The sequence below is a fragment of the Amblyomma americanum genome, chromosome 7, assembly GCF_052857255.1.
Source record: "Amblyomma americanum isolate KBUSLIRL-KWMA chromosome 7, ASM5285725v1, whole genome shotgun sequence".
Classification (NCBI taxonomy): Eukaryota; Metazoa; Arthropoda; class Arachnida; order Ixodida; family Ixodidae; genus Amblyomma; species Amblyomma americanum.
The window spans coordinates 55449099-55461830 of record NC_135503.1 but is presented as its reverse complement, the minus strand read 5'-3'; the positions used below and the strand labels follow the sequence as shown (position 1 = coordinate 55461830).

At 50.5% G+C, this 12732-nt stretch overlaps 1 protein-coding gene across 1 annotated transcript in view; it reads right to left on the bottom strand.

Annotated features, from left to right (window-relative positions):
* LOC144099150 (uncharacterized) overlaps positions 1-12732 on the bottom strand; it is a 271400-nt gene that overhangs the window by 130317 nt on the left and 128351 nt on the right. The window lies entirely within an intron of this gene.

The window sequence follows — 12732 nt, the reverse complement described above, 5'->3', positions numbered from 1 at the left end:
CAAGACTGGTCTCTGCCCGCGGTGCGGAGACAAGCATGAACCGCAAGATGTGCCCTCCTGCATCCAGACCTGCATTCTCTATGGAGGCCAGCACCTCACGGGCACCGACTCGTGCATGGCTAGAAATCGCACCGCCCAACCACGCAACCCATCGCCCCAGAAGGCAATGCCCCCTAACAAGGATGCCTTTCCTCCGCTGCAAACGAACAAGAACGACTTTCCTCCGCTGAAAACGACCCTCCCGTCTACTGCAACATGGGCCTCCAAGGCTGCCGGGACGAACACCAGGACCTCCCTGGACGCGGACGCCAAGGGTCTGCGAGAGGAGGTAAAGCAGCTCAGGACAGCCCTCTCTACCGCCACCTCTGCTGTATCTCCCCATTCACCACCCCCTCCACTTCACCCACCCAACCAGCCCAACCTCCCCCTAAAAAAAGGCCTGATGAGAGCCCAGTCGAACCAATAGACCTAGACGCCGAATTTCAGGCCTTCGCCCAAAACTTGGAAGCCAGGCTTACAGAGCGCATTACTGCGCAGCTCACTGCACAGTGCCAGCTTATGATTGAATCTACCATTACCCGTCTAATGGATAGCGTCATATGTAGCATCATGACCAAGGTAGAGGAGCGCTTAAATCGCCTCACTCCTGGGCTCTGAACGGACTATCCTCCCACAGTCCCACTCTCCACACCCCTCCTTCCCCTCACTAACCAACAACATGGCTCCTCTGACGGGCCTTAATTCTTTACAGATTATTCAGTGGAATTGCAGGGGCTTTCGGCGAAAGCGCGAACCTCTGCAGCAAATTATCGCAAGTTCGTCATCCCCACCAGACATTATCGCCATTCAGGACGCCAATGTTTGCAGGCAGCTGCCAGGATACGCTTTTATTCCCTCAGACCCCACTGATCTTCCTCGGGTTGTCACATATATCAGTAAATCCTTGCATTACGTGGAGCACGTAATTACCTCCCCTATCGCTAACAGCCTTATTGAAGTCTTACCACCCACCCCTGCAAAATCAAGCCTGTTCTTTCTTAACTGCTACCTTCTCCCACGTCAGCCAATTAACTTACTCCCCTCACTTCTCAAATCCGCATCCCAGTTGGCCGGATCAAATCCCCTACTTATTGCCGGAGGTTTTAATTGCGCTCACGTGGACTGGGGCTATCGGCGCACCAACCACAGAGGCACAGTTTCATACAATGAGACGCTGGCGCTTCACCTGACCATCTTTAATGATTTCAGCTTACCTACGCGGATTGGTAACAGTGTTACTGCCGATACTAGCCCAGACCTGACGCTTGGTAGAAACTTGGACCACCTGCAGTGGGAAAGAATGCTTTCCACACTAGGCAGCGATCACCACCTAATTCGAATAATGCTAAACTATCGCCGATCTCAGCTCAAATTTACCGTTAAGCACACTAATTGGGACGCGCTCCGCAAATTTAGACAAGCGCAGCCAACACAGGCCCCCTTCGACCCAGACACCTGGATTATTCAGTTGCAAAAACACATTCGCCAACACACTCAAACGCTCGACTCTACCCCAGACACCCCTGTTATTGACAGCAAGCTCGCCCACCTCCTCCAAGCACAGGACAACGTAACGCAAAGGTGGAAGACTCAGAAGCACAATAGGAGACTAAAACTCAAACTTGCCCAGATTCAATCCCAAATAGTACAATGTAGTGCCACTCTTTGCAAAGCTAACTGGGCTCAGGTTTGTGACGGCCTCAGCGGCAATCACTCCATAACGCGCGCTTGGCATCTGTTACGACACATATGCTAGACCCCACGCAATCCAAATCCCAGACGCGTCTTAGCATTCGCCGCCTCGCTCACAACCATCGACAGGACACCGACGCCTACCTCGCCCAGGTTAAATGCACCTATACGACCCCCGGTCTCCCTTGCAAGTATCCTGATTATGCAGTCCCACCCCAGCCCGAGCTTGACGCCCTTATTACACAATCAGAATTCCGCGCCGCCCTATTGAAATTAGGGAATACCACTCCCGGAGATCATCAAATTACCAATGCAGCTATCAGAAATCTTGACGATGCTTCCATCTCTGACTTAGTCAACTACTTTAACGAATGTTGGGAGGCAGGTACTCTCCCTGCCTCGTGGAAGCACGGAAAAATTATTTTTATTCCAAAACCCCAGAAGCCTATCACCCTAGAAAACATCCGCCCCATTTCTCTTACATCCTGTCTAGGCAAGGTCTTCGAGCACATAACAACGTACATGGAAGACAGCCACCTTTTCCCCCACAGTATGCTCGGCTTTCGTGCGCATCTATCTGCGCAGGACGCCTTACATCAAATTGCGCATGACGTGCTTGATGATACTATCCCCCACCACACTAAAGCTATCCTGACAATTGACCTCACCAAGGCATTTGACAGAATTCGACACGATGTCATCTTACGGGAACTGCAGGCTCTACAGGTAGGCCCTAAAACCTACAACTACGCTCGCGCGTTTCTCTCGGGCCGCACTGCCTCCTTGCACATAGATCAGATTACCACATCCCCTTATACAGTCGGAGAGCTCGGAACACCTCAAGGGGCGGTCCTTTCTCCCCCTTTCTTTAACGTTCCTCTCATCCCCATAGCTCACAAACTGACTCTAATACAACACCTAAAGCATGCCCTGTACGCTGATGATATTACCACATGGACCACTCATGGCTCTGACGGGGAAATTGAGGAAACTCTTCAGTTAGGAGCAGACACCATCTCCTCTCACGCGTCATCCATCGGGCTCGAATGCTCCCCATCTAAGTGCGCGCTCTTCCTAATTAGGCCGAAATCTGGCGCTAACTCGCCCATCCAAATATTGAAAAGGATCCCCTATCCCCATCACACCCGCCCTCCGCATCCTTGGCCTCCACTTGCAGGATTCTGGACGAAATGAACATACCCTTGAAAGACTCAAGGCCTCCACGCAATCCGTGTTGCACCTTCTACGCCGAGTGTCCTCCCTTAACAAGGGTTTAGACGAAGCGGACAACATGAAAGTAGTGCACGCATTTACGCTTAGCCGCATTCTATACGCAACCCCATATCTCAAATTGAACCGCACAGAAACCGAACGCGTGAACGCAATGATCCGCCTTGCGACTAAGGCAGCCCTAAACCTACCTCGTAGCACTAGCACAGCCAAAGTTCTTGCACTAGGCATGCATAACACTATTCAGGAACTAGTTGACGCGCACCTTCACACACAGTACCTTAGACTTGCCACGAGCGCCACTGGCTGCCATATACTCTCTTCCCTTCGCATCAACATACCCGCTAACCAGTCAACCCTTATAGCCATCCCTCGACACATCCATACACCTCTCGTTGTGAAACCCCTTCCTCGAAACGTCCATCCCCAATGTCACATCCCTCGCCGCGTAGCTCACGCTAATGCCCTCCATAAGTATTATGGGCAAGCCCACGATGCCGTTTGGGTAGACGCCGCATGTACAGCGCATGAAGCGGTAGCAATTGCCTACAATCCAACCCTACCTCACCCCCTGACTCACCGTCTTCCCTCGGGCTCTACGGCTGAGGAGGCAGAGGAGACCGCCATCGCCCTAGCCCTTGCACATTCGGACGCCCAATACATCTTCAGCGACGCCAAAACGGCTCTGTCGAACTTTGCCAGTGGCAGGATTCACGCCCCTGCCTGGCAATTGTTGAAAACCCCTACCCAAAATTTACCGCGCAGGGTAGAGCTTCAGTGGGTGCCGGCTCACTCTGGGAACCCTGGAAATGAGGCTGTCGATAAATTGGCCTGAGGTTTGATTTGCTGGGCTCAGGGCAGTCTCGACCCAGGATTCTCGAGGGAGCGGGCGCACACCTTTGCGGAGCTCACGCAAATACCTTGTTTGGACCATCAGACTTACCCTCCTCCCCACCCCTCTCTTACGCACTCCCAACAGATCCTCTTCAGACGCCACCAGACCTGCTCTCTGTCGTCCTCTCAGCTCTTATCCCACTATTGCGGCATATCCCCTGCATGCTCCCTATGTGGTGACCCCCACGCCACACTCTCCCATATCCTTTTCGGCTGCCCTGCTGACCCTCCCCCCGCGGGGACAGCACGCCATCTCGAGCTGGGAGGACTGGGAGGTCCTGCTCATGTCTGCAGACCCGACATCGCAGCTTGCTTCTGTGACTCGGGCTGCCGTCGTCATGTCCCGGCATGACCTACTTGATGCAGTTCCGGACCACGCAGTGGCCCAGGGACCCAGCTGCGTCTAAAACTCACTTGCTCAATAAAGTTTTCTGTCTGTCTGTAACTGCGCAGGTCACGCCGGCCTTTCGCTTTACCTGAGAGAGCCTACCCACGCCATGTACAACTCGGCCCATGTGGCACGCCACAAGCTGCTGCCCTATCACCCTTACTTTTTAACGTTGCTCTCATCCAACTCACAACCCAGCTAAACCAGGCATCGCATCTGCGGCACGCCTTTTACGTAGATGACACTACCATCTGAATGCCGGGATATTCCATCGCTGAAATCAAGGACCAGCTTCAAGAGATAGGCCGCAAAAATCGTGCAAGTCTATAGTTTACTAACTGCAGCCTCACATGCTCGAAGAGAAGTGAGAGTTTCTGTTACTTCCTGGCCCCCACCAATGCAGACCCACGCTTGATGGCCACCTCAGTGACTACCAAATGCCACAGAGAGGCACCATCAGAGTCTTAGGTCTTCACAACAATGACAGGGGCCGAAACGGGTATGGCCTCACTCGGCTGAAAACAATCAGACTTCAAGCAGCACGCTTACTAGCCGGGATTTCTACCAACAACCAGGGTATGCTCGAACAGCAAGCACACTCTGCGCCTGGTCCAAGCATTCATCCTGAACAGGATTACGTATACTCCACCCCATATTTGCACCAGCACACGGGGCATTACAAAAAAAAATAGACAACACGATTTGAAACTGTCAGAAAGGCGCTGGGCCTACCCCAAAGGACGTCTACAGAGCACCTCTTGCAATTGAGAAGGGGGTGGGGGGGGGCACAACACAGCCGAAAAGGTGCTTGCAGCCCAACGCGCCACAAATCAATCTACTGGCAGCTATCTGCACGGGCCAGACCATTCTCATGGACCATCCTGCAAGGGCTCGTCCGAAAACAAGCACTAGGGCTGAGTGGCAAGGCTCGGTTATAGCTAATCCCCCACCCCGCAATATGCATTCTCTGCTCCAGCAAGACGCCGCCAGGCGCGGGAAAAATACATCCGGGACAAATACGGGCAAGACCCAACGGTCTGCTACGCAGACGCAGCGTAGCTATTCGGAGGACGGGTACACGGCGGTGGCTGTAACCACCAGCAACGACCAGAGGATGCCCTCACCTCACCGCCTGCGAGGACGATATAAAAACGGCGCAGGAGGTGGCCATTGCCTTTGCGCTCACGCACGCCGCCAGCACTTATATAATCACCGATTCAATGACGGCCTACCATAATTAAATCAGAGCACAATTGGCTTCCCGGCCGTCAGAATATTGCAAAATCATGGCCACCCCAAAACACTGAAATGCCTTGTCTGGACAGAGGGACATCAAGGTGTGGAAGGAAACGAGTGCACCAATGGTTCTGTCCAAAATCTTCTCCGGAACTATACCCATCCATACCTCAGCCCACCCCACCCCGGCCCCATGACGACATATGCGGAGAGGCTACAGCGCTGCACACTATCTCACAGAATATATCCGCCCACAGCAAAGGGGCTCTCCAAAACGGTGGAGGTCATACGGCGACGCCTCCTTACTGGTACTTGCAACTCACCCAGTCTCAACCTAATAAGCCCCGGGTCTTATGACCCCGAATGCAAATTATGGTGTGGACATGCCCAAGCAATCCACCTGACGATCCAAATACGTGCCAACATTTGAGGGCTGGGAGGCTGCACTGTTCAGCTCCGGACTCGAGGCGCAAAAGCCCGTCGTAGCACAAAGTAAGAACTGCGCAAACGAGACACGGAAGGGGGTGAGGCAAAGAAGCACACAAACGCAGTGTTCCTTCGTGTAATAAAGTTAATTGTTAGTATGCGTTTGTGTACGTCTTTGCCTAACCTCCGTCCGTGTCTCGTTTGCGCAGTTCTTTCTTCGCATCTATAATAATGGACCAACTGGCACGACAAGTTTTCCTCGTAGCACAAGCCCGGACAGCAGCGGCAGCCGCTGGAGTCCCGCACTAGGGACCCCACCCACACATCCTCCACCCAAATCTCTCAGTTAAGTTTTCATTCATTAGAGTCCCTTTACTCACCTGTACAGAGTGCCTCGATGCATTGTCCCTTTACGAACGAAAAGATGCATCGAGGCACCTACTAAACTCCGAATTTTAGCACAACCGGAGCGCCACATTTTGTTACACAGATTCTATGGAGAGTTTGGCGACTGCTGATATAAAAGAGCTCAGGAAAGCTATAACCACACCGAGCTAGGCACATGTACACGCAGACGCATTATGAAGGGGACACCAAGATCGCCTTCAAGAAAAAATGGTCTCCTATTTCTGCACTGAAGTTGAAAACGTCTAGTGGGTATTATTTGCTGGGCAAAAACTTTAGAAACGATACAAATGTGCCTTGTTCGCTCATACCTGCGGACTAACCATTGAACCAATACCAAGTCCAAAGAAAATCCCTCATAGGCCTCCCGTTGGAAAAAAAATACCAGTCTATCACGCGGCAACGCTTTTCAGGCGGCTCATAAATGATGGTAGCCAAACTCGGGTACATGGTGAGATCTTCTGGCTGCTAATTTGCTACACGTGTCCCCGGCTTCACCCGCCTATGTGCATATGTTTGTCGAGTCAAAAAGCGCGCACATGGTCTCCGTGCCTGCTTTCGCGGCCTTAGGGGCCTCGGTAATCAGGCGCTTTCCATAGCTTTCCTCGACATCAATCTCGGCTTACTTCGTAGCTTTTGGTGCCTTACGTTCCACCGCATTCAGCCGCTACTCAGCAGTAAAATGCTGGGGCAGCGGCAGCCCTCGCCCGCTCTTCAGTGGCCTTGGCATAGATTCGGTGCACAGAACGAACGGGTGACGAATACGACGATTTCCAGCGCATAGAGTTTGAGTCTACCGGTTAGAACACGAAGAGCGAGAGGCTGCGAAGTGTCTGTAGGCTTTGGTACACGAAGCTGCTGTTTGCGCTGCCGCTGGTTCGACTCCCGCGCGGGGCAACGTTATCGTGAGGCTCTTACTCATCACGTTTCGAGATTTCATGGGGTCTGCTACCATCCTTGAACACAGCGCCATCTATGGCAGCAACTACTCATCACGTTTCGAGATTTTGTGACGTTTTCTACCACCCTGAGATAAAAGCACCATCTATGGCTGCGACTAGAAAACACCTCATCTCGCATTGAGACTTGTAGTGCCATCTACAATAGCATTGTAGAAACAACCACCTGCCGCGTGCCAATGATGACGTCACGGTCCAATATAATGGATAGAGGTTGTATACCAGAAGCTCAGATTTCTCTGGTGAACATGCCAGTCCTCTTTGTGCTGCATACTCTACCGCAGTGTCTGCTGCCTTCTGGCTCAAGCAGGGTGAGGACTTTAAAATCACTGTGGAAGGAAAACTGGTGCCTAAGGTAGATATGATCAGGATTCTTGGTCTATTCATACAAAGTAACGGCTACAATGATGAAACCCTAAAAAGATTGGACAAGTTTGCGACGCAAGTCACGGGCATTTTAAGAAGGATATCGCTTAGAGGTAGAGGCCTCAAAGAGAAGAGCCTAATGAAACTAGTACAGGCATATATAATAAGTAGGATCAGCTACGCGACCCCCTTCCTCAAGATAGGGGCAACAGAAAAAAGGCAGCTTGATGCCATCATCAAGAAAAGCTATAAGAAGGCGCTGGGCTTGCCAATAAGCACCTCAAACGAAAGGCTACTAAATATGGGGCTTCACAACAACTGGAGTGAGATAGCTGAAGCGGTAAGATCAGCGCAGCTAGATAGGCTCAGCAGGACGAGCACCGGCAGAGCTATACTAGAAGCGGTCGACAGGCAAACCGACAGGGGGATGCCAAAGAAACAAGACATTCCAAAATGTGCTAGGGAAAAGATCAGAGTAGACCCATTGCCCAAAAATATGCACCCAGAATTCAACAAGGAAAGAAGGGAAAAGAGGGCAGAAGCCATGGCCAGAGGACTGGACAGTCTAGATAAGAAAGCAGTGGCATACACAGATGCAGCAAGTGGGAAGCTAGGAGCAGCCGTGGCCTCAGTGGTCAACGGAAAGGGGGAACCTGAGATAGCAGCATCCATTCGAAGCCGCAACCCGGAAACGGCGGAAGAAGTCGCAATAGCGCTCGCATGCGTAGGAACGCAGGCCAAAATTATAGCTAGTGACAGCAAAACTGCAGTCTACAATTATGGCAGAGGGAGGATTGCCTTAGAAGCAGCACAAATTCTAAAAAAGAAGGAAATTGGGAGGGACGTACGCATCGTGTGGGTACCAGCTCACGCATCCATCCCTGGAAACGAGGCGGCAAACACCCTGGCTCGAGACCTCTACTTCCGAGCCAGGGGAGAGCCGCCCGACTGCAAGGACCTGGATGAGAGACTGATCAGCTATGCAGAAATAATAGAGAGCTATAGAAGTCAAAGGAGGATTTTCCCTCCGCCGGACAAAACACTAGGGAATAAAGAAGCTACAACTTGGCGTAGACTACAAGCTGGGAACTTCATAAACCCGGTGTGGGCATCACACGTATTTAGGGACAAGGAAATAGAGGAAAAATGCAAAAAATGTGAGAATAGGGGGACCCTAGATCACATCATTTGGGAATGTACCCACTCCCCAGGGATTAAAGAAGGAATAAATAGCAAGGAAGCCTGGGAAACCCTTCTGCAAAGCGCGGACCCCGCCGTGCAGAAAAAAGTCATTCACCTGGCACTGGAGGCCGCAAGAGACCAAGAACTCTATGCCTGCCTTTAGATGCGAGGCTCCCGGCCCCCACCCCTAGGCCTGCGTGCCAGAGATGGGGAGTAGGGGAGCCTCTTCTCTGGTGGAAATAAAGGTTTTTGGAATGGAAAAATGGATAGAGGTGGAACAGTGAGTATAACGTCAGGGGACGAAATGGCGGCATAGTTTTCGTTTCTCAAATCCATGATGGCGGCCATTAAAATTGGTTGTGCCCTCTCATCCCTTACACCTCCCCTTCACCAAAAAATATCCTAAAACGGGTAGGAACTGCCCTGTTACGGGACCGCTATACATTCGTTCCGCTATATGTACTCCGACAACAACGCACACCCATCCGGGGACCGTTGTATACCGAATTTGGTAGGCAAATAAAACCTATGGGCTGTGGTATAGAAATAAACCACATTTACATAATAGGTAAACGTTGTACACATGTAATTACTAATTGAACTGTTACCATATCACACCGCAAGCCTAATTCTAGGCCCACCTTGACCTCCCAAACGAAGCAAATTCCGTTTGGGACGTATCATGAGGGGGTGCAACTCGACAATGGGTAAACGTACATCGTAATTTTCCTGAAAGATGGCGCTAGGCGGCGATCATTCCGCTAGGCGGCGTGCGTGCACGCGTAACCGAGCATGGAGGCAATCCACCTATTTCAAAGTGTATTACACTGCGCTTCTCGAGACGGGCGGCGCGTTCTTCGCTTTCTTCGTCTAGTAAACCAAACAGCTAACGCTTGTTATTTCAACGTCTTCCAGACGGCGGCAGCCTTTTTTTCTTTTTGATACTATTCTGACGGAAAAGTTCGTAAGTCTTTCGTATAAGTTCGCTTTCAGGTTCGCCGCGATTTCCGGACGACGTTCGCCTTCGTCTGCCGAATATGCGAGCTATAAGCATCTCATGCCTTATAAAGAAGTAAAGTCATGTACTATGTTCCGATGCACTTTGAAGAATCACAGGTAATGGAATTAAGCCCTGACCCAAAGCATTACTACTATGCTTTTCGAGACGTCTAAAAGGCGTGAAATAAAGTTTTTCTTAACTCAAATTAGGCAAGCAGTTGACACGGCTTCGCAAAATTCGCTCCGTCTCTACCATTGTCGAAGGGCGAGAGCTGTCGCGATTGTCCTTTGCTCTTGAATGGGTTTCGCGCGCTCTGTTCATGGCGTAGGGAAAAAAGATCAACAATTATCTGAAATTTATGAATATTGCGTCATTTGCAGCTTTCTTTTTCGCAGCGCTACTTTCTAAGCGAAAATTTTTTCGACATTTCAATACTTTCAAAATTCGAAGAACTATCCTCACCTAAATAAGAAAATCAATATAATTTGAAAAAAAACATCCTGATTGTTCTGGGCTACCAGGAACAATGGTGTTGAAATTTCAACCTCGAGACATGCATCCTCCCGCTTTTTTTGTTATCCATAGCCTCAGGTCAAGTTGCACGGGACGCCCTGTATATATTATTTGACCAGCTTCGGAGTACAATAAGTTTTTAACAATGGGAGCGTATGGAAGGAGCTGAAGTTATAGTTTTTTCTGTTCACATGGACGGGGCGTAATTCGAGCCAGTTCCGTGGTTAGCTTCCATTGTTTATCATTTATTACGAGAGTGCAGCTGCTTCAGCCACGCGCGGCACGGCCTCTAAAATGACCTGTTTCGTAACAGTTGCGGGACATTGCTAGCGGGATTATTATTTGCGGAAGGCGATCTTGTCGTATTGAATACAAAAGGAGGGTTTCGCGCAGGGACAGCTAGAGGCGCTACGGTAGCACACGTCTCTAGGCTGCTTCGATGTTCAGGCACCCTCCACGAGTACCAAAGCTGATCAAGGTGTGTTTTGTTTCGTAAACGCGTAGAAATCATTAAGCGCGCAAGAAGTGGCCATCAGAAAAACAATGTAGCCAGCATACACCGGTGGTAATCTATCATAACAAATAGACGTGTGACGACGATGAAAGCAGAAAAGCTAAGTCTGGAGGTTAAAGCTAGCAATCTATTTTTTTGGCGCTCATTGTAATTACGACAGACAGGCGCCATGGCACCTCCAAACCAATCTTCTGCTTGTCTATGTGGGGTCGCTGTTAAACCAATGAAGGGCCGTCTTTTTGTTGTTGTTGCCTCTGATGGAATGGCAAATACGCACGAGAGGATTGCAATGTTCCGTGCAGACCTAAGCAGAAGAAAAATTCGCCATAACTTAAATCATACAGTGCACAAATAAAGATTTAGAAACCGTATTCCTTGGTTGAGGAACTGCGGGCCCCTCATGGAAGCAAACAGTGGACGGTGTGTAGCACCCGGACCTTTGAATGGACTTCCTTAAGGATCGCGTTTCTGCTTCCTTTATCCATTTAGAGACTCCGTTTCAACATCGTAATATGACGTAAGCAAAAACACCCGCGTTCAATCATTGCCTATAAGATAAGGACCCTGTCATGATCGGGCCTGCAGCAGACCAGGAGACGCTACGGTTGCCAGCATATGTGGCTGCCGCGAATCTCAACGGCCACTTCGGGGAGCAGTATGGCTGCAGCCCTTCGCGTCCTCGCAAAAACACTGCAGCGTACGTTTTCCCTGGCACCACGGACATTCGTCTGCATATTGTGTAGGGAAAAAATTGTGTGGTTTGTGCAGGTACCGGTAGGTACCGGTTTGTAGTCTGCTCCAATCTACCGGATCCTCTTTAGATAACCTTTGTGTGGGGCTGGGTAACGTTTCCGCTGACCCTTGTAATGATCGAGCATGTTTGAGTACGTGGGGGTAACAGGGTAAAAGATGCCCGTGATGCAAAGTGTTGAGTCTGCTCGGTTGACGTACCCCCGAGCTAACTCGTCTGCTCTCACGTTGCCCCTCATCCCCTCATGTCCCGGAACGCGTACTATGTTATGTTTAGTGTTTATATGCCTTCTCGTCATGTGTAGAATATGATTGGCGATGCGGTCGGTCCTGTCTCTTGTGTAGTTTCTGCTTGATTGTTTAAAATCCGTCAGTGTAGTGAGGTTCTGTCCTGTTGCGTTGCCGTGCGATATTGCCAGAGCAATGGCGGCCTCTTAAGCTGCTTCTATGCTTGGGTTGTTTATGGTTGCGCGCTCGGCTCCTCTCTACCTTGACGTGACCACCGGCATGTGCAAGAGCTGGCCTCGATCTAGGGACTTGTACGGATACTGGAGTGCGCACTTGATTCAAAAGGCCAGCGCCATACGCAAAAGGGTAGACTCGTGGTGGACTCGTCATGGACGTGTATTGTTAACCCGTGTGGTCTTGCGATCTAGGCTCTTGCAAGACTAGTCTCGGCGCTCTCTTCACCGCTTTCATAACCACTTGTACATAATGAAAATACAAAATCAAATACAATGTAAATACAAAAGCCTGGTCATAACAACAGCTTGTTGTCCAGGTGGGTATTCTGCGGTGGGCGAGTGATAAGTTACCACTGGCCATTGTACGCCTTGTGGAGGCCAGAGAGGGTGGAAGCTATCACGTCGCTCCTTTTGCCATACCATGGGCTGTATGAGTTTTGTCGCTTCGGGATATTACGGAAGAACAGTTGAGAGCATGCTGTGTAAACACAATTTTGAGGGGATAGCGTTAAGGCTCCCGTTATGCAGAAAATTCGGCGTCGTCGTAGTTGGCGCTGTGTGCAATAAATGGGTGGCCACGTGGGCCGCCCTGACGTGACTTTGTGACGTCATAAAATCCTGCCCACAGCATTGTGAGCAAACTGCCCACCGTAGCAGGTGGCAGTTCAATTAAT